Source organism: Lynx rufus, unplaced genomic scaffold (assembly GCF_022079265.1).
Source record: "Lynx rufus isolate CCGP_SWC_20201006 ecotype Redwood Valley unplaced genomic scaffold, mLynRuf1.p SCAF_11, whole genome shotgun sequence".
NCBI lineage: Eukaryota > Metazoa > Chordata > Mammalia > Carnivora > Felidae > Lynx > Lynx rufus.
In genome coordinates, this window is record NW_025814825.1 from 15773792 (window position 1) to 15800146 (window position 26355).

Below are 26355 nucleotides of genomic sequence, written 5' to 3' on the forward strand. Positions count from 1 at the left end.
AGCCACCACGATTCCTTTCTGTATTTGACATACCTTCTTCAATTAGCATGTATTACTTTAATAACCAGGAAAGCAAAACCTTAAAAAATTCCTAGAATATCCAAATGGCTAATAAATATATGAAAAATACTCCATTCACTAATCAACAGGAAAATGCAAATTAAGAGCACAACAGGATATCTGTTCACATCACACCAGAATGGCTAAAATAAAGAAGACAGACAACACCAAGTGTTGGTGAGGATATGGAGCAACCAGAACTCTCACACATTGCTAGTGGGAGTGTAAATTGGTTACAACCACCTTGGAAAAATGTCTGACAATATCTATCCAAGCTGAAAATGTGCATACCCTATGACAGCAATTGCATTTCTAGAAAAACATATGTTCACTAAAACATATATACAAGAATGCTCATAGTGACACTATTTGTAATAGCTAAAAACCAGAAACAATTCAAATGTCCACCAACAATAGAATGGATAAATAAATCATGGTGAATTCATATAAAGGAGTATTAGAAAACAATGGGAATAAATAGTCTATAACTCTATACGATAGTAAGGATGAATATCATAAATATAATGTTAAGTGGAAGAAGCCAGACAAAAAAAGAATACATACTTACAATTCCATTTATATCAAGTTCAAAAACAGGAGAAATTAATATATGTTTTTAATTTATGAATAGGAATTACCCTTGAGAAACTAGTGACTGGAAGATGTGCTAGTGACATTCTGTTTCTTCATTTAGGTTTTGGTTATATGAAGGTGTTTGCCATTTGAAAATTTATAGAACTGTATATGATTTGTGCACTTTTCAGTATATATGTTATGCTTCCACAAAAAGCAGAAAGAAAAAGAAAAAAATTAGTAATCCCTCATTTAGGAAACTCACAAATTATATCACAAATTGAGGTGATTCAAATGCAATAATGTGGATTACAGTGCTTGGATTACAGTTCTGAGGAATACATAGACATAGGAATAAGGACAGAGAATAGAATATTTAACCTAGGTTGGCTAAATATGATTCTTTTTAATCATAGTAAAATATGTATAACATAAAATTTACCACTTTATGGCTTGGGGTATTTTTTAAGAGAATATGTGTGGTTGTATGTGTGGCAGGGGGAGGTACTGGTTAGTGAGAAGTAAGAAGGAAAGACAGGTTTCCTGATTCCCTGATTAGCTTCTGTCATACTTGCCTCAGTTTGTTCTGCTTGCTCAGCTGAGGTCTCATGACCAAGCAGGGTAATTCACCGCCCCTTGAAGTCAGTCCCTTCATTGGCTGTGGGGGATTCTCCAGTCCCCTGAAGTCAGGCTAGAACTGATGACAGGAGCTCCTATGAACTCCAGAAGTGCCATTGAATCCCACTCTGTTCTCCTCACTACCCCCAACACACACATTTCACCTCACCTGTGACTATCTCTACCCCTGAAGCTCTTCTCTTCATCAGTAGTCATGAGAAAGACCAGGAGTACAAATTCAGCAAAGGTTTTAAAGGGCAGTCCCAGGACAGTAGTCATGGTGTCAATTTTGCTCTCCAGAGAGATGACATGTATGTATTTCCAGGCTCACTTGGGCAGTTGGTTCTTTATCTGGCTCCAGCACCAGCACCAGCACCATCTAGAGAGGGAAGGAATTCACAGCTCTTTTTTTTTAAGAGGTGGGGAGGGTTAGAGAGAGAGAGAGAGAGAGAGAGAGAGAGAGAGAATCCCAAGCAATCTCTGCACTGTTGTCGCAGAGCCCAAAGTGGGACTTGATCTCATGAACTGCAAGATCATGACCTGAGCTGAAATCAAGAGCCAGATGCTTAACTAACCGAGCCATCCAGGTGCCCTGAAACTCACAGCTCTAAAATACTTACATTGGAGTAGAGGCCAAGAATAACAGAAAATTCTGTTCCTGATAATACCACTGGAGAGAAACAACTGAGTGCTTACTGTGTGCTTGGCATGATGCTTCCAGCAAGATACCCATGCCTCTTGAAGACCAGCAGAGGGCTCAGGACTCATCCAAGTGCAGGTTGTTTGAGCTAGAGCTTTTTAAGGGGAAGAGAAATCTGGATAAATTACAGTGGGTGACTCATTCTCCCTCTTCCTGGAAGCCCAATCAACCCAGATTTTATTCTACTAAAATCAGATTAAAATAAACACCACATCACACTTATGTAAAGAGAGGTCTGGAAAGATAACACAGTAGTTACCTTTGAGTGGTGGACGAGGGTTGATATTTCCCTCTTCCTTGTACTTTTAAGGAAGCCTGTGCAATATTTAAGCACATGGCCTTAGGACAGAAAGCACTTGGGTTCAAATCTCAGCCATGTGACTTTGGGCAAGTTACTTCACCTGTATGAACTTTAATCTTATTATCTGTAAACGGGGATGATAATAAACCTACCTGAATAAAATGATGCACATTAAGTGTTTTCGTATAGTGTCTTACACAAAGAAAACACTCCATAAATGGGAGCTGTTATTGTTATATTTCCATATTTTTTGACATTTTTTATCACATTTTAAAAATAAAAAAAAATAAAGATTTTTTTTTTTTTTTAAAGAAGAACAAGGACAGTCCTGAAAAGGAAGAGAGTTTGTAAGAAGACATGTGGAGACTTAAGAGGTGTGGGCAAAAGGAGGGAGTGGCTCAGCCATGGAGTGGGGGGTAGGGGTTGAATTGGACTATGAGCCTTTCTTTTTTGGCTTCCAGCTGAGGATCTACGTCTTTCTGCCCTGGGTTACTGCTCCCTGCACCCTAAACTCAGACACAAGAGCAATTGCCCCAGTTAGCTCTACTCTGGAAACATCTCTGATACTAGAGAATCCTGGGGCACGCTGGCTACTAGAGAGTTTCTTGCCATGATCTGGATACAGAGTGACCTGACCAGCTCAGCACAAGGCTCCTATCATTTCATTTCTTGTTCTCACATGCTGTGTCTGTGAGTACTGCTTTAAAAACCTCTAAAGGTTAGCCCTTTGAAATCACACCTCTTAGTCCCTGAGGCTGGCAAGGATTTTACTGGTTTTTAAGTGCTTATTTATTTATTTTGAGAGAGAAAGAGAGAGAGCGAGTGCGACAGCACAGGTGAGTGCACGAGAAGGGAGGAGGGGAGGGGAGAGAGAGAGAGAGAGAGAGAAAGAGAGAGAGAGAGAGAGGAGAGAGACAATCACAAGCAGACTCCTCAAGGTCAGCGTGGGCTCAAACTCACGAACTGTGAGATAATGACCGGAGCTGAAATCAAGAGTTGGACGCATAACTGACTGAGCCACCTAGGCACTCCTACTTTACTTTTAATAAGACATTCACTGCTATGACATCATCAAAATAACTCTAGGAAAGGGACACAGTCCTTAGAGGAGGCATCCTCCCACCACTTTTCTGGGGTTGTTCCTTTTCCTTTAAGTGAATACTTGCTCTGCCTCTCCACGCCTGGCCTGGCATTCAGCACACTCTGTGGGTTTTGCCTTTTGTCACACTGAGCATGCCTCCTGCAACCGTGGCTGGGGCACACATTCTCCCATATTTGGGAGTAAGCTGGAGACTTGGCGGCATGTGGGTTTCTGTTTAAAATTCCAAAGCCAGCGGGGCGTATATTATCCATTTCCTCAAATCCAACATGCTGTAAAGCATGAGTCAGAGTCGGATAAGCTTCTTCCCAGGGGAAGTTGTGTCAGTTGGTTAGTGAATGTAATTAAACAAGGATAATGTTCACTGGCATTAGCTGCAGATTAATGCAGAGGAAAAACAAAATCTCCATCTTGAGTTTACAATCTTCCTGCCAAGATAGGACAACTTCCCCAAGTGTCACTGATCAGGGAAGGCAATCCAATCTTAATGTAATTTCAGGGGCATAGGAAGACCCCTCCATCAATTGTCTCCTTCCACATAAATAAATAATGTAGATATTAGGAACTTTTGGGCACTTGGGTGGCTCAGTCGGGTGAGCGTCTGACTCTTGATTTTGGCTCAGGTCATGGTCTCACGGTCATGGGATCAGGCCCACTTGGGGCACTGCAATAACATTGCAGAGGCTGCTTGGGATTCTCTCTCTCTCTCTCTCTCTCTCTCTCTTCCCTCCCCTGCTTGTGCACTTGCATGTGCATGTGCACGCTCTCTCTCTCCCTTTCTCTCTCAAAGTAAATAAACTAAAAGATATGAGGAACTTTGGAAGAGGGATGTATATTCGGATTATTTTTAAGTTATTTTGTGAGGAGGCTTACATGTTAGGAAATCTCAGTGAGGGTTATTTTATCTGATTTAATCCATCATCATGCAGGGCCAGGTGGTTGAAAGAAGACTCTGAGAGAATGGAATATAGGACAGATAAAATTCGATAAGCACTGGGAATGATATTCAGCTTATTGTGCTTTGCATACTAATGGGTCTTCTGGGAGGTCCCTCCAGGAAGCCCGGAAGCAACACCAAGGCCCCGGGCTCCAGAAGGGCTGAGGGTTTAAAGGTACCAGGAGGGAAGTTAGGGAACGATGGGTGTGTCTAGAGGTCATTGGAAACCCATGGTTTCTGTTGCACGCTTTAGCCTAGACAAGCCCTTTCCACAATCATGGAAATCACAAAACAGAAAGTCAATTCTGGAAAGGTTATTGGTGGTCATTTAGTCCAACTCCTCTTCAAAGAAGAGCAAAATGAGGTCCACCCAGAGAGGTTAAGTAATTTGCCCAAGTTCACCCAGCAGCAGGGTTGAGACTTTAGTCTCCTCTTTTCATCTTTCTACCAAGCTGCTCCAGGAACAACAAGAGTTAATACTCAGGCCGACCTCATTGGCCCATCCTGAAAATATCCACTTAGTCCCACCTTTTCAAATATAACCTCTGCGTAGGAGAGAAGCAATGCTAAACCCCATCTGAGAAACTATAGTCTCCTGCCATTCAGCTCCCTCCTGGCTTCAACAGCAGTTTCAAAATGTATTTTTTCTTCATTCCAGTAAAAAGTGTGCTAAATTTCATATAACTGAGATACAAAGCTTATTGCTAACTAGAAGAGCTTCTGGGGTTAAAGCAAAAGGGTTTTGTGAATGTTCTTTCTTTTAACTATCTGATGAAGCATTCCCCACCCCATCCACATTCCCCCACCTTCCACTTGAGCAAAGTATTTAGAAATATACTTGATCTTTTTGCCATTTCTCTGTGTTTTAGTGTTTTCAAGTGCCCCTTCTGATGTAGGTCAAAGCATTTTGTTTTTTTTTAAATGTGAGATTGTATTCTTTCTGCCCAGATAGGATGGAAAGGACTTTTCCAAATAAGGAAGTTTTGCTGGAGTGTGTGGCTCAGGCAGCAGCAGTTGCTACCATCCTAACTTAGTCAGATACAGTAGGTCCTCTAAGCCAGGAAGACGAAGCATTTAAGGACTCATTAGCATTTTTGCACCATTGGAGGTCAGGAGGTGCTGCCAGCAGGTGGTTGTGGCAACCAGGGATGTGACAAAAATTTGTAGAGAAGGCAAAGTTTGGTTTCGGCACACCTCTACTCTCCACATTCCCTACTGCCCAGCCCCAGAGTTCTGCAAGTATTTGTTCTCTCTTCGGGACAGAGAGTGGATGCTCTGGTTTTTTGGAATCAGATAGATATGAGTTATAATTTGTGTGATTTTCAGTAAGTTACTTAACTTTTTTTTTTTTTAGCCCTTTTCCTTTCTTTTAAAGTAAAAATGGGGGCAACTGGGTAGCTCAGTCGGTTAACCGTCTGACTTCGGCTCAGGTCATGATCTCCTGGTTCCTGAGTTTGAGCCCCGTGTCGGTCTCTGTGCTGATGGCTTGGAGTCTGGAGCCTGCTTGGGATTTTGTGTCTCCCTCTCTCTCTGCCCTTCTCCCACTCATGCTCTTACTCTCTCTCTCTCTCTCTCAAAAGTAAATAAACATTAAAAAATTTTAAAGAAAAATGATAGTACTTATCTCATGGCATTTTTATGAGCAGTAAATAACCTACTAAATGTAATATATGTAGTGTGTCCCAATTCCCCTTTTTAGGCTCTAAAATTACTTGTTTTCTACCTTTTTTAAAGTACCTCCTCTACTACCAGAACATCTTAGTCTGTACTTAACCAGGGGTTAAGAGGAAAGTGTGATTATTAAAGTAATTTGTGCTAAGGTGTGAGTGACTACAATAAAAAATTTATTAGCCAATATGAATTTCTGACTTCTGAAACAAGGGATGTTGTTGTAAGCGAAATGAAGAATTTCCTTGCAATAATGAAGACATATTTTCTTTTGTAATGCTCCTTAATTTATACAACTATGCCTTGCTCCACGTGCCCCTAAAGTCTACTCAGCCTTTTAGGGTGAGAAGAGTCAAGTGCTCCTTAAGAGTCTATATGGTTCTGGAAACTTGATAAACAGGTTCTTTTTTTTTTTCCCTAGAGAGAAGAATGCTAATCATCGTATTTTCAAAAATGTTGAAAAGCACATACATTTTTAGATTGCTAAGTTCAGATCATAATGTAGTGAAAGTCTTTGACAGAAGTTTCTTATCTGAACAGCAAGGGCCTGTTTCCAAGGCCATACCCAAATGGAACAACAATTAACCCAAGACCAAGTAGATCTTAAGAGAGCCTTGATGTAAATCTGGCAGTTCCTCAAAAGGTTAAACACATGGACCAGTAATTCCACTCTTACGCATACACCCAAGAGAAATGAAGACATATGTTTACACTAAAACTTGCACATGAATGTGCATAGCAACATTATTCATGATAGCTAAGAAGTAGAAACAACTCAAATGCTCATTAATTAATGAATGGATAAAGAAAATGTGGCACATCCATACAATGGAGTATTATTCAGCCATTAAAAGAAAGGAAGTACTGATACACACTGCAACATGAACTTTGAAAACATTATGATAAATGAAAAAGACTGACACAAAAGGCCACATATTATATGCTGCCATTTATGTGAAATTTCCAGAATAGGCAAATTCAAGGAGACAGAAAATAGATTAGTAGTTGCCTAGGGCTGGGGTGAATAGGGGAATGTTTGTTTGTTTGTTTTGTTTCTGTGATTCTTTTAATTATTTTAACAGTTTTAATGTTTATTTATTTTTGAGAGAGACCTAGAGACAGAGCATGAGCAGGGGAAGCAGAGTGGTAGAGAGAGAGGAAGACAGAGAATCCAAAGCAGGCTCCAGGCTCTGAGCTGTCAACACAGAGCCCAACGCGGGGCTTGAACTCATGAACCACGAGATCATGACCTGAGCTGAAGTAGATGCCTAACCGACTGAACCACCCAGGCACCCCAATTTTCACGATTTTAGATGCTGGAAAATTCTATATCTTCTCAATTTCAATCCTTTTTGTATAAGATATAAATTTCCCAAATTAAAAAATAGGAGTCCTTAAAAATATTCTTTGCACAATTTGAGATAGGACAAAACACAATTATAGAATTTAAAAATTAGAACACTATGCACAGTTTGAGCTTTCCTTTTAATCTGTCCTTTTTGCTTTAGTAGGATAAATTTAAATACTTTTTTTGGTGAACTTTGTTGTCACTATGTGGAAAGGGGAGTTTTGTTACTGGGCATGGGGTTTATATTTGGGGTGATGAAAATGTTCTAAAATTCATTTTGGTGATAATTGCACAACTGGAATATATTAAAAATCAATGAGGGGCGCTGGGTGGCTCAGTTGGTTAAGCATTGACTCTTGATTTCGGGTCAGGTCATGATCTCAGGGTCATGAGATCAAGCCCCACGTTGGGCTCTGCACTGGGTGTGGAGTCTGCTTAAGATTCTCTCTGTTCCTTTCCCTCTCACAAGCCCCTCCCCAGCTTATGCACACACACACAAACACTCAAAAAACCCAAAACAAACCAATAAGTTTTACACTTTAAATGGGTAAATTGTGTAGTATATAAACTATACCTCAATAAAGCTGTTACACACACACACACACACACACACACACACACACACACACAGAAAGATAGCCTTGAGAAAAGTACTTGTTACCTTGTAGGTACTTACAGCTTGGCTGGTGAAAGGCTACAGGACTCCTGAGGTCTGGAAAACGGCTCTGGTATCCATTTGGATATGCTAGTGAGTGGCCACTTGTTTGAATCCAAGCATGGGTGGGAGGAGCCAGGGTGAGAACCTCATAAGCTCCTCATTCTGCATTCCAGTTCTTCTGACCAGAAACACAAATAAAGCAATAAAAAACAGGCCAGAAAATGGCTTCTAGAATACATTTTAACAGTTATTTGTAGTATTGCTGCTGTTTTCTCTTAAAAATCAAATTTCTCTTTAAGCCCTATAAATAGAACAAAGCTTATTAAAGGGATATCATTATTTAAGATTGGAGTCACAAGAGATATCATATAATTACTAATTCCACAGGCAATGAATTAAAATGGAATACTCCAATCTACCAAAGGGAGACAAGACAGGATCTTGGAAAAGATGCTAGATTATTAACAGAGTTCTTTCACTCTAAAACAAAAAGCCTTAGGGGTCAACATGAAATTTAGTTGGAATTGCTTTGCTTCAAAGATCCGAATGACCAATAGAATACTAAAAGGAACTCCTTGTAGATTAGGAAATTCAATGTCATTAGTAGTTGTTTTAGGAACAATTTTGGTAAAAAAGGTACCACAACTTCATGAATTTTTGTGCCCAGGAAAGTGCCCCTCCTTGCTTTATAGAATGGAAAAGAATAACTAAAGCACAATTCAGACCTTAAGTGAGCAGTCTCCGTTTCCTCTGAAACACCAAGAAAGCAGGGCAAAATTCCTATTTTGCAGCTTAACGCATGACTTGATAATTTAAGAATGCATTTGTATTAGTAAACGCTCAAAATTAAGGTTGACTTCATACATTTAAAAATTGTTTTTACAATTTCAAAAATGGGGTGCCTGGGTTGTTCTGTTGGTTAAGTGTCTGACTTCAGCTCAGGTCATGATCTCACGGTTCGTGAATTTGAGCCCCACGTTGGGCTTTGCGCTGACAGCTCAGAGCCTAGAGCCTGCTTTGGATGCTGGGTCTCCTTCTCTCTCTGCCCCTCCCCTGTTCGTTCATGCTGTCTCTCTCTCTCAAAAATAAATAAATATTTTAAGAAGTTAAAAATAAATAAATAAAAAATTTCAAAAGCAATGCATTTTCACTATAAAAATGTAACTATGCAGGGTTGCCTGGGTGGCTCAGTTGGTTAAGCATCCCACTTTTGGTTTCAACTCAGGTCATGACTTATTGGTTGGTGGGTTGGAGCCCTGTGTCTGATGCCACAGCACAGAACCTGATTGGGATTCTCCCTCCCTCTCTCTGTCCCTCTGTTGCTTGCCCACATACCCGTGCACATACACACACACAAGCACACGGGTGCACTCTCTCTCTCTCTCTCTCTCTCCCTCTCTGTCTCAAAATAAATAAATAATTTTTTAAAGGTAATAATGCAGCAGTATATAAATTATTATTAATAATTACTAACAATTAATACATATTTACAAAGTGCCTAGTGTTAGGTTTGGAGGCATCTGATTTAATCATCACAATCATCTAATAAGATAGTTATTATTATATTTTCCTCCACTTTGCAGATAAAAAAGCTGAAGCTCACAGAAGTTAAGTAACTTGCCTAAGGTCATACATCTTGTGAATGGTAGAATCAGGATTTTAAACAACACAGTTACGTTTCAACATCTAAGCTCTTAAATGGGTGGCTCAGTTGGTTGAGCATCTGACTCTTTTTTTTTTTTCCTTAACGTTTATTTATTTTTGAGACAGAGAGAGACAGAGCATGAACGGAGGAGGGTCAGAGAGAGAGGGAGATACAGAATCTGAAACAGGCTCCAGGCTCTGAGCTGTCAGCGCAGAGCCCGACACGGGGCTTGAACTCACAGACTGTGAGATCATGACCGAGCTAAAGTAGGACTCCCAACCGACTGAGCCACCCAGGTGCCCCGAGCATCTGACTTGATTTGGGCTCAGGTCATGATCCCAGGATTGTGGAATCATGTGTTACATGCTCAGTGTGGAGCTTGTTGAAGATTTTCTTTTTCCCTCTGCCACTCTCCCCCACTGGTGCACACAAGTGCTCTCTCTCGCTCGCTCTCTCTCTTTCAAAAACAAACAGAAAAATCAAATTCATTTACCCTTTTATTTCTAAAATAGTTTTTTATTTATTTTATTTTTTAAATTTAAGTTAATATTTATTTATTTACTTATTTTCTTATTTATTTATTTATTTATTTATTTATTTATTTATTTATTTTACATCCAAGTTAGTTAGCATATAGTGCAACAATGATTTCAGGAGTAGATTCCTTAATGTCCCTTACCCATTTAGCCCATCTCCCTTCCCACAACCCCTCCAGCAACCCTCAGTTTATTCTCCATGTTTAAGAGTCTCATATTTTGTCCCCCTTCTTGTTTTGTATTATTTTTGCTTCCCTTCCCTTATGTTTATCTGTTTTGTCTCTTAAAGTCCTCATATGAGTGAAGTCATATGATTTTTGTCTTTCTCTGACTCATTAATTTCACTTAGTATAATACCCTCCAGTTCCATCCACGTTGCAAATGGCAAGATTTCATTCTTTTTGATTGCCGAGTAATACTCCATTGTATATACACACCACATCTTCTTTATCCATTCATCCATTGGTGGACATTTGGGCTCTTTCCATACTTTGGCTATTGTGGATAGTGCTGCCATAAACATAGGGGTGCATGTGTCCTTTGGAAACAGCACACCTGTATCCCTTGTATAAATACCTAGTAGTGCAATTGCTGGGTCGTAAGGTAGTTCTATTTTTAGTGTTTTGAGGAACCTCCATACTGTTTTCCAGAGTGGCTGCACCAGTTTGCATTTCCACCAGCAGCGCAAAAGGGTTCCTCTTTTTCCGCATCCTCACCAACATCTGTTGTTGCCTTAGTTGTTAATGTTAGCCATTCTGACATGTGTGAGGTGGTATCTCATTGTGGTTTTGATTTGTATTTCCCTGATAATGAGTGATGTTGAGCATTTTTTCATGTGTTGGTTGGCCATCTGGATGTCTTCTTTGGAGAAGTGTCTATTCATGTCTTTTGCCCATTTCTTCACTGGATTGTTTTTTGGGTGTTGTGTTTGCTAAGTTCCTCATAGATTTTGGATACTAACCCTTTATCTGATATGTTGTTTGCAAATATCTTCTCCCATTCCGTCAGTTGGCTTTTAGTTTTGCTGATTGTTTCCTTCACTCTGCAGAAGATTTTTATTTTGTTGAGGTCCCAATAGTTCATTTTTGCTTTTGTTTTCCTTGCCTCCAGGGACGTGTTGAGTAAGAAGTTACTTAGGCCGAGGTCAAAGAGGTTTTTGTCTGCTTTCTCCTTGAGGATTTTGATGGCTTCCTGTCTTATGTTTAGGTCTTTCATCCATTTTGAGTTTTTTTTTATTTAAAAAAAATTTTTTTTAACGTTTTATTTATTTTTGAGACAGGGAGAGACAGAGCATGAACAGGGGAGGGTCAGAGAGAGGGAGACACAGAATCTGAAATAGGCTCCAGGTTCTGAGCTGTCAGCACAGAGCCCGACGTGGGGCTCAAACTCACGGACCGAGAGATCATGACCTGAGCTGAAGTCGGCCGCTTAACCGACTGAGCCACCCAGGCACCCCATTTTGAGTTTATTTTTGTGCATGGTGTGAGAAAGTGGTCCAGGTTCATTTTTCTGCATGTCTCTGTCCAGTTTTCCCAACAGCATTTGCTGAAGAGACTGTCTTTGTTTCATTGGATATTCTTTCCTGCTTTGTCAAAGATTAGTTGGCCATTATGTTTGTAGGTCCATTTCAGGGTTTTCTATTCTGTTGCATTGATCTATGTGTCTGTTTTTGTGCCAGTACCATACTGTCTAGATGATTACAGCTTTGTAATACATCTTGAAGTCCAGGATTGTGGTGCTTCCATATTTGGTTTTCTTTTTCAAGATTTCTTTGACTATTTGGGGGTCTTTGGGGGTTCCATACAAATTTTAGGATTGTTTGTTCTAGCTCTCTGAAGAATGCTGGTGATATTTTGACAGGGATTGCAAATTCCTTTACCCTTAAAGTAAAGGTTCCATCAACTTCTCTAATCATCTTCTTCCAAATTAACTATTATTTGCTGTTAACTGGGGATTAGAACGATAAAGTTTAATAACTGGAAAATAACCTTTAGCTTTCTCATAAAAATATCAATGAATCAGATATATTATAGAATACATAAAATTAATTAAATGTAGAAATGTAATTAAATATAATTAATTATACAAAATTAATAAATATATAGAATTAATATATTATAAAATATATTTAAATATTCATGGACCAGATATCAACCCAAGAGAAATGAATACTCATGTCCATATAAAAGCATGTATTTGAAGGGCGCTTGCCACTTTTAGTCAACTAACTTGAACAATGGAAACCTGAGTATGGTAGAAGGGCCCACAGAGACTCCCTACTGAATACAAACAGGCCCATTAGGCCACCCACCTCAAAATATCCATAAGGCCTAGCTGACCAATGAGTTACTTATACCTGGACATAGGTACCAAAAAAGGAAAATTCCCATACCTTCTCATCTTCCCCCTTAAATACAGCTTTCCCACCCCTCACCTGCTGCCTCCTGGCAGGCAGTCTCTCCTTTGCTGTCCTGCCCATTGCTCCCTTGTGGTATAGTCAATAAACTTCTCTCTCCTTTGTTCTGCGTTGGGGGAATTCTTTCACCAGCCTCTGATCAGGTCATCCCACAGAGATCATATGGAGAAGTGACTTAGAGACCAGGTAGAAAGGGAGAGACCCTGAGACTGCATGGGCAAAGAGGCCCCAGCCATCTCAGTGGCCTATTTCAGCCCTCTCCCTCTTCTAACCAACCTCAGCAAAGTTCCAAACATGTGAGTGTGCCATCTTGGATGTTCAGCCTAGGGGACACCCAAATGACTGCAGCTTCATCTGCCATCACAGGGAGCAGAACTCCCAACTGAGGCCAATCAATCCACAGAATCGTGACAGATAATACAGTAAAGCCACTGAATTTTGGAGTGGTTTTATCATGCAGCCATAAATAATTGAAATGAAACATTTTTGTTTTCTATTCTTTCAATCTTTTGGAGGTGTGGATGGGCTTTGCTATTCTTAGAGTTATTTGGGGGAAGAAAATGCCATTGTCTGTTTTTCTTTCTTTCTTTCTTTCTTTCTTTCTTTCTTTCTTTCTTTCTTTCTTTTTCTTTTTCTTTCGAAGCATGCGTGCAAGTGGAGGGGGGGCAGAGAGAGAGAGAGAGAGAGAGAGAATCCCAAGCAGGCTCTGCACTGTCACCACGGAGCCTGATGTGGGGCCTGTACTCACGAACCTTGAGGTCATGACCCGAGCCGAAATCAAGAGTTGGGTGCTTAACCAACTGAGTCACCCAGGTGTCCCTATTGTTTTTCATTTTTAATTTTTTAAAGTTTATCTATTTATTTTGAGAGAGAGAGAGAGCAGGGAGGGGCAGAGAGAGAGAGAGAGAGAGAGAGAATCCCAAGCAGACTCTGCACCATCACCACAGAGCCTGATGTGGGGCTTGAACTCATGAACCTTCAGGTCATGACCTGAGCTGAAATCAAGAGTCAGACGCTTAACCAACTGAGCCACCCAGGTGCCCTTTGTTTTTAATTTTTAAAACTTTATTTGGCAATAATTCCAAATCTACAAAAAAAGTTGCAAAGTAGTACACAGAGCTTCTGTATACCTTCCATCTTGATCCTCTACTTATTTCTCAATTATTTGAGAGTAAGTTGTAGACACAATGCCCCATTACCTTTAATATTCTAATTTGTATTTCTTGAGTGCAAGGATTCAGTATAACAATCAAAATCAGGAAATTAATGTTGATCCAATAATATCATCCAATCTATATACCCTACTCAAATCTTATGGTCTCAATAATGTCCCTTTTAGGTTCAGGATTCGGTTTACAATCATATATTGCATTTAGTTGTGTCTCTTTAGTCTTTTTCAGTCTGGAACAGTTTCTCAAAGTTTAATGATCTTTCATGATCTTGATAGTTTTGGAGAGCCCAAACCAATTGGTTTTGAGAATGTTTCTCAATTATGGGGAGTTGTCTGATGTTTCTTTATAATTTATGCATTTTGGCAGGAATCTTACAGAAGTGATGCTGTGCTAGTCTCCAGGAATCATATGAGGAGGCACTTGATGTCAATTTGTTCCATTAATGATGACGTCAACTTTTATTACTTAGTTAAGATTGTGTCTGCCAAGTTCTCTATTGTAACATAATAAATTATTATTTTGTAGCAAGACTCTTTGAGATCATTTGACTATCTTGTTTCTTAGCAAATTTTCACCAGTTTACCATCAGTTAATGATTCTAGCCTGAATAAATTATTATTCTGATTATTATGAAATGGGAATTTTCTAATCTTGTCATTCATTCTAGATTAGGTAGGATAGAGCTTTCCTTTCTCTCCAATTAATTAATTAATTAATTAATGTCAGTATGAACTTAGGATTTGTCTTTTACTCACAGGGTTACAATCTGTTATTATTGTTATTTATTCTGATACTCAATTTGTCCCAGACTTACCAGTGGAAGCCACCTCAAGCTGGTTACTGTGTATTATACACATGCCCCCATAATTTTTCAAGCATTTTTTTTAACCTTCTGGTGTCATAAAATGTTCCAAATACATACATCTTATATTTTCCTTGCTCTAGTCCTAGAGTCATATTGTGGCAAGGAGACCTGGTTCCTTTTAGCAGATAATGTTATCTAGAAAAAAAAAGATCTAAATCAGTTCATTGTTATCAGAATGCCATTGCTTCTAGACCCTCTTAGTGAACAGAGCTAGAACACACACACACACACACACACACACACACACACACACACACACACTCTTATATTTGTCTATCTAATCAGGCCATAAGACTGATATCTCCAGTTCCTTTGCAGCACTCCAGGATATATTCTGGACTTCCTAATTTCCATAGTTGTAACTCCTTTCTCTGATAGTGAGAAATCTGTATTTATTTATTTAACCCTGGACATGCCAACTTCCATCCTTTACTGGGTACCAGTGGAAAGCTCAGCCCTAATGAAGGGAAAGAGGAAGAGAAAAGAAAAGTCCTTTTTTTTTCTATGTGTCAGAAACTTGAGCAACATATAGCAGACATTTATGTATATTTAACTTTTGACCAAGCAGTACACAGACCATTCACGTTCTTAAATAACACAAAGGACAAGCAGGTTTGCTTAAAGATCCATATATTATCATTAGCAAAGATTTTGGCAAACTAGATTTTCAGTGGCATCTCAAAAAGCAACAAAAGATACTAGATTGTGAACCAGAAGGAACTTGGTTTAATTTCTGTCTATAAGAGTCAGTGAAGCAACCGTTGGTAAATTTCTTAATTTCTCTGAAATGCAGTTTCCTCTTCTTAAAATGGAGATAAATGAAAGACATTATTCTGTTTAGGATAAATGAGATAAAATATATGCAGTGGCTTGCCTTGGTAGAAACTGGATCTTGAGCTTTTTTTTTTAAGCCCAATAAAAACTGTTACTTAAAAATTAGAAGCAGTTCCTTCTTGCTAACAAGTGAAGATTTGGATACATATTGAAAGTTGGCCCCCCCTCTGTTCTGGAAAAGCCGTGACTGTTTTAAAATTATGCAAACAAGTACACAGTATCCACCCTTTGTTCTTAGGAGAATATTTAATAAAATGTAGTGGTTTTCAATCAGGAAGTTACGTGTTTGATCATGTACATTGGGTGTATCTTTAGTGTCCTTGAAGGGGAAACTGTTCTTTCTTCCATGAATCTAGGCTGCCCTATGCCTATAATTGTTACTCATTCTTGGGTAGTAGTGTAAAATTTTTTGTTTGTTTGTTTGTTTTTTAGGAAGGAACGCTGAGGACTGCAGGAGAGACCACAGACATGAACTTCACCTCACGTTGGAGGAATGACTGTACACAATGATAGCTCTGGGCTTTTATTGCCCTTCACATTATAATTTTTAAGACTGGATAAACCAGAATGTATTGATACTGATCTGTTAGTTCAGGCCCATTGAAAAGCAAATCAAGATGCTATTAAATGTGCAACAAATTTATTAGGAAAAATGCTTGTGAGACAAATGGAGAGAGAACAAAGAGAGTTTGGACAGTTATTTTCCAGACTGTGGATGAAAAAGTAAAGTAATTCAGACTACAGAGGGTGGAGAATGAAGCAGGTGCCCAGGGGAACAAGGGGCTCCAGAAGAAGGCACAGAGAAGATACCTGCTATTGTGCTTGACTACTCCTGGATCCCTTTTGTTCTGTGTCTTATGAGGCTGGGCTGCACATCTTATCCCTGGATTGTGTCAGGTACTCTACTATCTATGCAAAACATGGCTTTTTTGTTCAAGTCTTTTAAAAATATTTTTAAAGTTTATTTATTTTGAGAGAGGGAGAGAGCACAAGTGGGGGGGTGGGTAGAGAGATTAGAAAGAGAGAATTGCAAGCAGGATTCACACTGTCAGCATAGAGCTGGGCACAGGGCTTGAATTCACGACCATGAGATCATGGCCTGAGATGAAATGAGGAGTCAGCCACTTAACCGACTGAGCCACCCAGGTATCACTGTTCAAGTTTTGATTCACATTGACCTGCCTGTACTCCTAGCAAAACTTTTCCAGCTCTGGGACACTATGGACTCTGGGTTCCTCCTCCCTGGCAATGAGCCAGAGCAATTGTAAAGCTCCCACTGCTTGTTTCTCTTCTTTCAGGTGTTACTACTATGCACTGCCTATTGGCTAATGTTTGAAAATGATTGTTTCAAATGTTCTGTGTGGTTTTTCTTTAGTTTTTAGGTAAGAGGGTAAATCTGGTCCCTGTTACTCGGTCTTGGTCAAACTTGGAAGTTAACTTCTTATTTGTTTATGCCAGTCTTAGGGTTCTATTATTTGTAGCTAAAAGCATTCTTAATGGATACATGCCTCGTTGAAATCATTTAGGTGACTAATTTATATTCTGACTAAAATATAATCTTTACTGTATATCAAACAAAGAGTAAAATGATATTAAGTGGTGACATACTAAGGTAATTATCATTAAAAAAGAGATGACTATCTTCCGATTCTGTGTCTCCCTCTCTCTCTGCCCCTCCCCCGTTCATGCTCTGTCTCTCTCTGTCCCAAAAATAAAAATAAACGTTAAAAAAAAAAAAAAAAAAAGAGATGACTATCAACATCACTAAATTGATATATTGAAGGTTGTAGCTAATGCAATAAGATAAGAAAATAAGATGGAAATGCAAGCTGGTGCAGCTGCTCTGGAAAACAGTATGGAGGTTCCTCAAAAAACTAAAAATAGAACTACCTTATGACCCAGCAATTGCACTACTAGGTATTTATCCAAGGGATACAGGTGTGCTGTTTCGAAGGGACACTTGCACCCCCATGTTTATGGCAGCACTATCCACAATAGCCAAAGTATGGAAAGAGCCCAAATGTCCATCGACGGATGAATGGATAAAGAAGATGTGGTGTGTATATATACAATGAAGTATTACTCAGCAATAAAAAAGAATGAAATGTTGCCATTTGCACCTATGTGGATAGAACTAGAGGGTATTATGCTAAGTGAAATTAGCCAGTCAGAGATAGACAAATAGCATATGACTTCACTCATATGAGGAATTTAAGAGACAAAACAGATGAACATAAGGGAAGGGAAGCAAAAATCATATAAAAACAAGGACGGGGACAAAACATAAGAGACTCGCAAATATGGAGAACAAACAGAGGGTTACTGAAGGGGGTGTGGAAGGGGGGATGGGCTAAATGGGTAAGGGACGTTAAGGAATATACTCCTGAAATCATTGTTGCACTATATGCTAACTAATTCGGATGTAAATTTAAAAAAACATAAAATTTTTAAAAAGATAAGAAAATAAGATATACAGGAATAAATATTGCAAATAAAGTGGCAACATGAATTTGATTTTTCAGATGATATGATTACATAACAAGAAAACCCAAGAGACTATCAAAAATACATCTTATTCACAGCCAATAAGAGAATTTATCTTATGGTAAATTTAAAAATAGCCTTTCTTTAAATTATAAATAATTTCCTAGAAAGGGTAATTTCAAAAGCTGTTCCAGTTATCAACAAACTATGAATACCTAGAAATAAGTTTAGTAAGATAATACCTCTCTGTGTGAAAAAAGCAATACATTTTATTGAAGGAACACAACACAAAACTTTCATAATTATCATATACAAAATCCTTATTTGCAAATACCATTTCCAAACATTTCTGAGGGTGGGGACTTGAAGATTTTCTCTCAAAGTCTTCCCTACCACTTTAGATCAGCTAAAGTTTGATAATGATCAAATAATTAGAAACTTCTGCCTGAGTTTCCTAGATTTTGCTTTGGTGCCCAGCCTAATGGTGTTCAAGCTGCTGTCCTTATTAGTGGCTTTTTGCACATTTGAATGATGTCTGTTATTGATTGGCAAAATGCTGAATTGCCAAATACTGTACAGTGTTGTATATTATGTGTGTATGTTAATACATACAGTTAACAGCTTAGTTGGCAAAGATGTGGACAAGATAGAAATTTGAAGAAGATAGCAGAGAACTCTTAAACGGTCTTAGCTGAAAGGGGATGGGAAGTGCATGGGTGCCATGCTTTGTGTGAATATTTTACCTAATTTATAAATTCCAGGATTTCTCTTAAGTGAATTTCTGAAAATCATGGCATTCCTGTACTAGCCAAAGAAGTTTTCTTTATAGAAGCATAGAAATCCATACTGCATATTGTTCTTACAGATGGAATCGATAGTTTTCTAGATTAGTGTTTATCAAATGCCAGATCTTGTACTGATTGTGTCAGAATCACCAAGGGACCTTACTAATAATACATATTCTTTGGCTCCATCAACTGAGTCAGAGTATTTTGGGCAGGGTCTAGAAGTTTGTATTTTGAAAAAGCTCCCTTAGTTGATTCTGAGGTGTACCCACATTTTAGAAATAAATATCTGGAAGACTCCATACCACCTAAATATTTTGCCTGTTGTCCTACCACAATGTCTGAAATTCTCATGTTACATTTAAATGTTGAAGGCTGTGACTAATGCATAAATGTTATCAATGTGTATTAAGCAGTGTTCCTTCACTTGTCAGGGACAAAGACCTAACTTTAGCAAACTGGCTAACACAACTGGGAAGAGGGAGGAGAGATTTTTTCAGTCCTGGCTTGCTCCAATAATTCAAATGATGTCATCAGGGATTGGGGCTTTTCATTTCTTAGAAGGCTGTCTCCACTTAATGGGGAAGAAAGTTGTTTTTAGGCTTTCCTAAAACATGATTTGCAAACTGGAGGTAGAGAGGGAAAACAGGGAGTGAGTGTCAGAAAGAGAGAGACAGGGAGAGAGAGAGAGAGAGAGAGAGAGGGAGAGAAATAATTTTCTAATAGCTCAGCATGAGAGTTCCCAAGAAGCTCTAGGCAATCATGCATGACATGCATATCACTGGGTGAGAAAGGGGTGTGGTCAACTTCATCTCAACCATCTTGAATAGGTTCTCTTTAGGAAATAAGGGTTTTGTCACCAAATAAAGATGAATGTGATGCTGAGAAGTCAAAATAAAAGATGATTTATACAAAGTGATATGATAGGGGCAAAGAATGCATCAGCACAGACCAGTGGTTCTTGTAGCATAGTCCAGGGACTGCTTTGAGTATCTGAGATACTTTCAGGAGGTCCACATTATTTTTCATAAAAATATATTATTCTGGGGTGCCTGGGTGGCTTAGTTGGTTGAGTGACTGACTCTTGATTTTGGCTCAGGTCATGATCCTAGGGTCATGGAATCAAGCCCCACATTGGGCTCCATGCTGAGTATGGAACCTGCCTGGGGTTCTTTCACTCCCTCTGTCCCTTTACCCTGCTTGCAGCTCTCTCTCTCTGTCTCTCTAAAATAAAAACAATTAAAATATGTTATTTATGTTAATGCATGATGGGTTTATCATTATTTTCAAAAATTAATTAATAAATATATAAAAGTTTTATCAATTTCTTTAAAGCAGTAAATACTGATAAATATAATCACATAAACAAAAGATCTTTGGGGTCCTCAATAACTTTTAGAAATATACAGAGGTCCTAGGGGTGCCTGGGTGGCTCAGTCGATTAAGCATCCAACTTCAGCTCAGGTCATGATCTCGTGGTCGGTGAGTCTGAGCCCCACGACGGGCTCTGTGCTGACAGCTCGGAGCCTGAAGCCTGCCTCAGATTCTGTGTCTCCCTCTCTCTCTGCCCCTCCTCTGCTCATGCTCTATCTCTCTCTGTCTCTCAAAAATAAATAAACAACAACAACAAAAAGAAATATACAGAGGTCCTAAAAAAGAAAAAAGTATATGGAGATCCTGAGATCAAAAAGTTTGAGAATTGCTGGCATATGCAAAAATTAGCCATTCATCAATTTTGTTATGTAGTAGTTTTACTCACAGCGTAATTCTTGGATCTGCAAAAATATTGCTGAAAGAAGTTCTCTGTGCATAAGAATCTAGGAGGACTGAAAGTTCTTTTTTGATGGATTACAAAAACCCATGGGAATGAGGGAGATAGGAAGAACCCATTCTCCACACACCTAAGAAAACAATGTCCTCTGATTATTCCTTTGCCATTATAAGTAGTTAAAATTTACAAATTAAATGTTGTTTGGAGGGGCATCTGGATGGCTCAGTTGATTGAACATCTGACTCTTGGTTTCAGCTCAGGTCATGATCTCAAGGTTCATGGATTTAGGCCCCATGTTGGGCTCTGCACTGATAGCATGGAGTCTGCTTGGGATTCTCTCTTTCTGCCCCTCCTGTGCTTGTGTGCACACGTGTGCTCTTTCTCTCTCTCTCAAAATAAATAAATAAACTTAAAAAAAATAAAGGTTGTTTGGAAATGTTTAAAAGTTAAGGTTGAGTTTTCAGTCATTTTCAAAAGAACAGCAGGAGAGGCTAATAAGTAAAATATCAGAGTAAGCAGTAGTATAGGAAAGTTGGAAGCAAGAAATATTACTTTAAAAATTTTTTTAAAACATTTATTTATTTTTGAAAGAGAGAGAGACACACACACAGAGTGTGAGTGGGGGAGGGGCAGAGAGAGAGGGAGACACACAATCTGAAGCAGGCTCCAGGCTCTGAGCTGTCAGCACAGAGTCCAATATGGGGCTCTTGGATGTTTAACTGACTGAGCCACCCAGGCATCCCAGAAATATTACATTTTAAAAATGGCTTCCACGGGGCACCTGGGTAGCTAAGTCAGTTAAGCATCCAACTTTGACTCAGGTCATGATCTCATGGTTCCTGGGTTCGAGCCCCACATGGGGTTCTCGGCTGTTAGCACAGAGCTTGCTTCAGATCCTCTGTTCTCTCTCTCTCTCTGCCCCTCCCTCACTTGCATGTGCTGGCGCTGTCTTTCTCTCTCAAAAATAAACATTAAAACAGTTTTTCAAGTGACTTTCAAGAAAAAATGAGTATATACGTGTCCAACCAAAAGACATATGTGATTGTTCATAGAAGTTTTATTTATATAGTCAAAATGTGGGAAAAAATTAAATTTCCACCAACAGTAGAAAAGATATATTTTGGTATATTTATGAAATAAAATACTATACAACAATAACAAAGAACAGACTATTTCTAGATGTAAGCATATGATGAATCTCACAGATATAACAGTGAGTGGAAGAAGCCAGGAACAAATGAGTGTATCCTGTATGAATTCAATTACATAAATTTCAAGAACAGGTAAAGCTAACTTATGATGATGATAAAGGTCAGATTAGTGGATATGTTTGTGGAAGGGGCATATTATACATCTATTCCTGTGTAAAAAAATACCTGAAATCTTAATGCTGTGAAACAACAAAAATGGTTACTATATCAGAAAAATATCTGTGGGTCAAGGACTTAGGAGTAGCTTATCAGGGTAGTTCTGGTTCAGGGTCTCTCCTCTTATGAGTTTGTAGTCAAGATGTCAACCAACTTGGCGGTCATCTGAATGTTATCTTTTAATACCATTTTTACAAAAAAACACAACAGTTTGGAGGCACTTGGCTGGGTTCGTCGGTGGAATGTGTGACTCTTGATCTCAGGGTTGTGTGAGTTTGAGCCCCACTTTTGGCATAAAGATTACTTAAATAAAAAAAAAAGCAGTGGTCTTCCCACATATGTTGCTAGACTGGAAGGTCTGTCTTACTGTTTTGGTGCACTTGGCACAGTCTGGCACAGAGTAGATTCCCTATATCAATGTAGCCTTTTTGGTTGCAAGTGAAAGAAAACCCAAATCAAACTGTCTTAAACCACAAGAGGGATTAATTTGCTCAGTGTGCTGGTTAAATTTGGGTCAACTAGCCTGGGCCATGGGGTGCCTGGATATTTGGTCAAATGTTATTCGGAGTGTTTCTGTGAGAGTTTCTTGGATGAAACTAACATTTAAATTGGTAGACTCAGTAAAGCAGATTGCCCTCTAATGTGAGTGGGCCTCATCCAATCAATTGAAGGCCTGAATGAAGCAAAAAGAGTGACCCGCCCCCAAGTAAGAAAGAATTCTTTCTTTCCTCACTAATTCCTACTGGGACATTAGCTTGTTTCCTGCCTTTGGACTAAAAGTGAAACAGGGTTTTTTTTCTGGGCCTTGAGCCTGTCACCCTTTGACAGGAATTACACCATCAACCCTCCTGGTTCTCAGGCCTTCAGACTTAGACTAGAACTAAAACATTCCTCTCCTGGGTCTCCAGATTGCCAATCATCGTGCAGATCTTAGGACTTGTCTTTCTCTATAACGGCACGAGCCAATTCATTATAATAAATCTCTTTGGTTCCTACTTGCTCTGTTTCTCAAGAGAACCCTGACCAATATATTCAGTAAATGAAAAATCCTGAGGTCAGTCTGGCTGTAGGTGAGGATTGAGTCCAAAATAAAAATTTCACTGAAGACAGATTTCTCTATGTCTCTCTCACTTCTTGGTGTTGCCTTCAAATTCAAGCTCCTGTGGTGTTCCCCAGAGCTCCAAACTTTTTCCTAATGAAATCAAAATGACTGCAGATGCTTCCTGCTTTCATATCATGCCTTGAAGGAAAAAGAAAGCATGTCTTTGGTAGCTCCTACACCTGAGACCTGAGAGTCAGTCTTTCTCATGCTGGGCCAAATTGAGTCAAATACTTATTCCTGAACCAAACACTACGAGCAGGTGGATAGACAGTATTGATTGGCCCATGCCTGTCGAGAACTATCCCTGGAGCTATATTCTTGTGTATCAGAAAGGGGCAAGGACTTACATTAGGAAAATGAAAGCTTTACTAGATCTCTTAGCTTAGTTTCATTAAGGCAGAATTTATCACTTGGCTATCCTAGCTGCAGGAGAGCTTGGGTAATTTAGTATGTTTAGCTGGGTTCTGATAGGAGGAAGGATAAATACATTTTAGGTGGACAGCTAGCAGTGTCTTTTATACTAACAATAAAGAGTGGGATTACCATAATTGGTTTGGACAAAGCATAGTTCATCCCTTAGGTTTGGGTAGGGTTCCACCTTCTCTGAGCATTTTTGCTCTTCTGACAGGTTAGATTTTCCAAATGTCTCCTTAAATGTGACTGATACTTTTACATCAAGGAAGAAATGAGGTCCATGTTCCCTTTCTGAAATCTGGGTGGGCCTATCTATGTATGATTCAGGTGGGAAATGATATTTGTGATTTGCATGACTAAGTTAGAAAAGGTGACACAGCTTCTGCCTAGCTCTTGATCTCTTGAGAGATGTGCTTTTTGAAGTACTGAGTCCTATATAAGAAGTCTGGCTACCCTGAAGTAAGCGTGTTTGAGAGATAATGGTGGGGGGACCACATAGATATAGAAAGAGATTCTCTCTTTCTCTTTTCTTTCTTTCTTTTTTTAATTTAATTTTGTCTTAAATTTATTTTTGAAGGAGAGAGAAAGAGCATGAGCGGGGGAGGAGCAGAGAGAGAGGGAGACACAGAATTCGAAGCAGGCTCCAGGCTCTAAGCTGTCAGCACAGAGCCCGTCGTGGGGCTCGACCTCACAAACCGTGAGATCATGACCTGAGTCGAAGTCGGAAGTTGGACACTCAACCGACTGAGCCACCCAGGTGCCCCTCTTTTTTTCTTTCTTTCTTTCTCTTTCTTTCTTTCTTTCTTTCTTTCTTTCTTTCTTTCTTTCTTTCTTCTTTTTCTTTCTTTCCTTTTTTTTTTGAGAGAGAAGATAGAGCATGAGTGGGAGATGGGTCTAGGGAGGCAGAGAGAGAGAATCTTAAGCAGGCTCTACACCCAGCACAGAGCTTGATGCGGGGTTTGATCTCATGATGAGATCATGACCTGAGCCAAAATGAAGAATCCTATGCTTAACCAACTAAGCCACCCAGGTGCCTCGAAATAGAAAGGGATTTTTGAAAGGCTCTACCATGTAAGACCCCAGTTTTTCTAATCTTCCCAGTCCAGGCATCAAACATGTGACTGAAGGAGCTTTGGAGATGACCTCAGCTGACTGCAACATTATGAGAGACTCTAAGCTAGAACTTCCCAGCCAAGCCACTTCCAAATTCCTGAGCCATAGAAAACATGAGAGAGAATAAAGAATTATTTTGGAGTAATTTATAATGTTTATCTCTTTTTGAAGGAGAGAAAGACAGAGCATGACTGGGGGAGGGGCAGAGAGAGAGGGAGACACCGAATCTGAAACAGGCTTCAGGCTCTGAGCTGTCAGCACAGAGCCCAACATAGGGCTCGAACTCATGAGCCATGAGATCATGACTTGAGCCAAAGCCCAACTCTTAACTGACTGAGCCACCCAGGTGCTCCTGTTTTGGAGTAGTTTATAGACAACAATAGATAACTAATACACCTCTCCAAACTATGAGATTCTACAAACTAAGGATGAAGGAGAGAATGTCTATTGGGTAGGCAAACAGTAGCATTTGCCCCTCTCATAAGTAAAAATGTGTTAAAACAATAATTCTATGTCTATAAAAATAAAAATACAAGACTATTTTTCAAAGCATTATTTACAATAATGAAAAGTTGGAGACAACTTAAATGTCCAATAAGAAGATGTTTAAATAAATTATGATTCTTGTATACTTTAAAATGGCTATAAACTATAAAAAATAAAGTTTTGGAGAATATTCAATGTCATGAGCACATGTTCTTGACATAATAATGTTGAGGTGAAAATGGCAGGAATAAAAATTGAACACTATACTTTAAAAGGGTAAATTTTATGGTGTGTAAATTATCTCAGTAAAAAATTTGTGTGAGAAAAAAATGAACACACACATAAAAATATATATGGGCAGAGAAAAGCCTGAAAGGTAATATATTAAAATGTTATTAGTAGCTATCTCTGGGAGCTGAAATTTTACATAATTTTTAATAACCTTCTTTGTAGCTTTCTCACAGAGTAGAAGGTTGAAGTGCAATAAAAAAGTGAGAACACTGGAAAAATCTGAAGCTGAAAATGATTTAAATCCATACTGCATTTTAAAAAAATTGGTGAATAAAGGAAAAGATCAGGATAAGATAGTTCTATTTTTTATTTTTTGAAGAGCCTCCCTCCTGTTTTCCATAATGCCTGTACCATTTTACTTTTCCAACAGGGAATAAAGATTCACTTTTCTCCACATCCTTGCCAACACTTACTATTTTTTGACTTTTTGATAATAACCATCCTAACAGATGTGAAGTGATATTTCAACGTGGTTTTGATTTGCATTTCCCTGATGATTAGTGATGTTGAGTGCCTTTCCATATACCTGTTGTCCGCTTAGATATCTTCTTTGGATAATGCAATCCCACTTCTGGTTATAAATCCAAAAGACATGAAATCTACATCTTGAAGAGATATTTGTACTCAAATTTTTTAAAAAAGTAAAAAAAAAAGAAAAAGAAAAGAAAGAAGGGTGATTACCAGGGGGTGGGGGGTAGTGGGAGAAATGGGGAGATGTTTGTCAAGGGTACAAACTTCCAGTTATAAAATGAATAAGTTTTAGAGACCTAACATACAACGTGATAACTATAGTTAATAATAATGTATTGTATATTTCTAAAGGGTAGATTTTAAGTATTCTCACAAGAAAAAATGGTAACTATGTGAATGTGTGAAATAGCTTGATTGTAGTAATCATTTCACAGTATGAATATATATCAAAACACTACATTGTATAGCATATATGTCTGTGTGTGTGTGTGTGTGTGTGTGTGTGTGTGTGTGTGTGTTTTGTTAATTATACCTCAATAAAGTTAAGGGTAACAAAGAAGAAAAGAGAAGAGCCCTGCTGTTTTCAAAGTGATGGGGGAAGTGGTTGTGGTTTTGGGTGGGGGTGGAGTGTGGTGTACATG

At 38.8% G+C, this 26355-nt stretch overlaps 2 long non-coding RNA genes across 2 annotated transcripts in view; one reads left to right on the forward strand and one right to left on the reverse strand.

Moving 5' to 3' along the window:
• The window catches only part of LOC124506921 (uncharacterized), a 28125-nt gene that overhangs the window by 1245 nt on the left and 525 nt on the right, over window positions 1-26355 (forward strand). Inside the window, exon 2 of the long non-coding RNA XR_006960894.1 lies at window positions 15863-16327. This is a non-coding gene — a long non-coding RNA (uncharacterized LOC124506921). The remainder of the gene's footprint in view (window positions 1-15862; window positions 16328-26355) is intronic.
• Window positions 704-26355, reverse strand: part of LOC124506920 (uncharacterized) — a 74954-nt gene continuing 49302 nt past the window's right edge. Inside the window, exons 4-7 of the long non-coding RNA XR_006960893.1 lie at window positions 14654-14731; window positions 7981-8140; window positions 1421-1630; window positions 704-1330 (exon numbers count right to left, since the gene is read on the reverse strand). This is a non-coding gene — a long non-coding RNA (uncharacterized LOC124506920). The remainder of the gene's footprint in view (window positions 1331-1420; window positions 1631-7980; window positions 8141-14653; window positions 14732-26355) is intronic.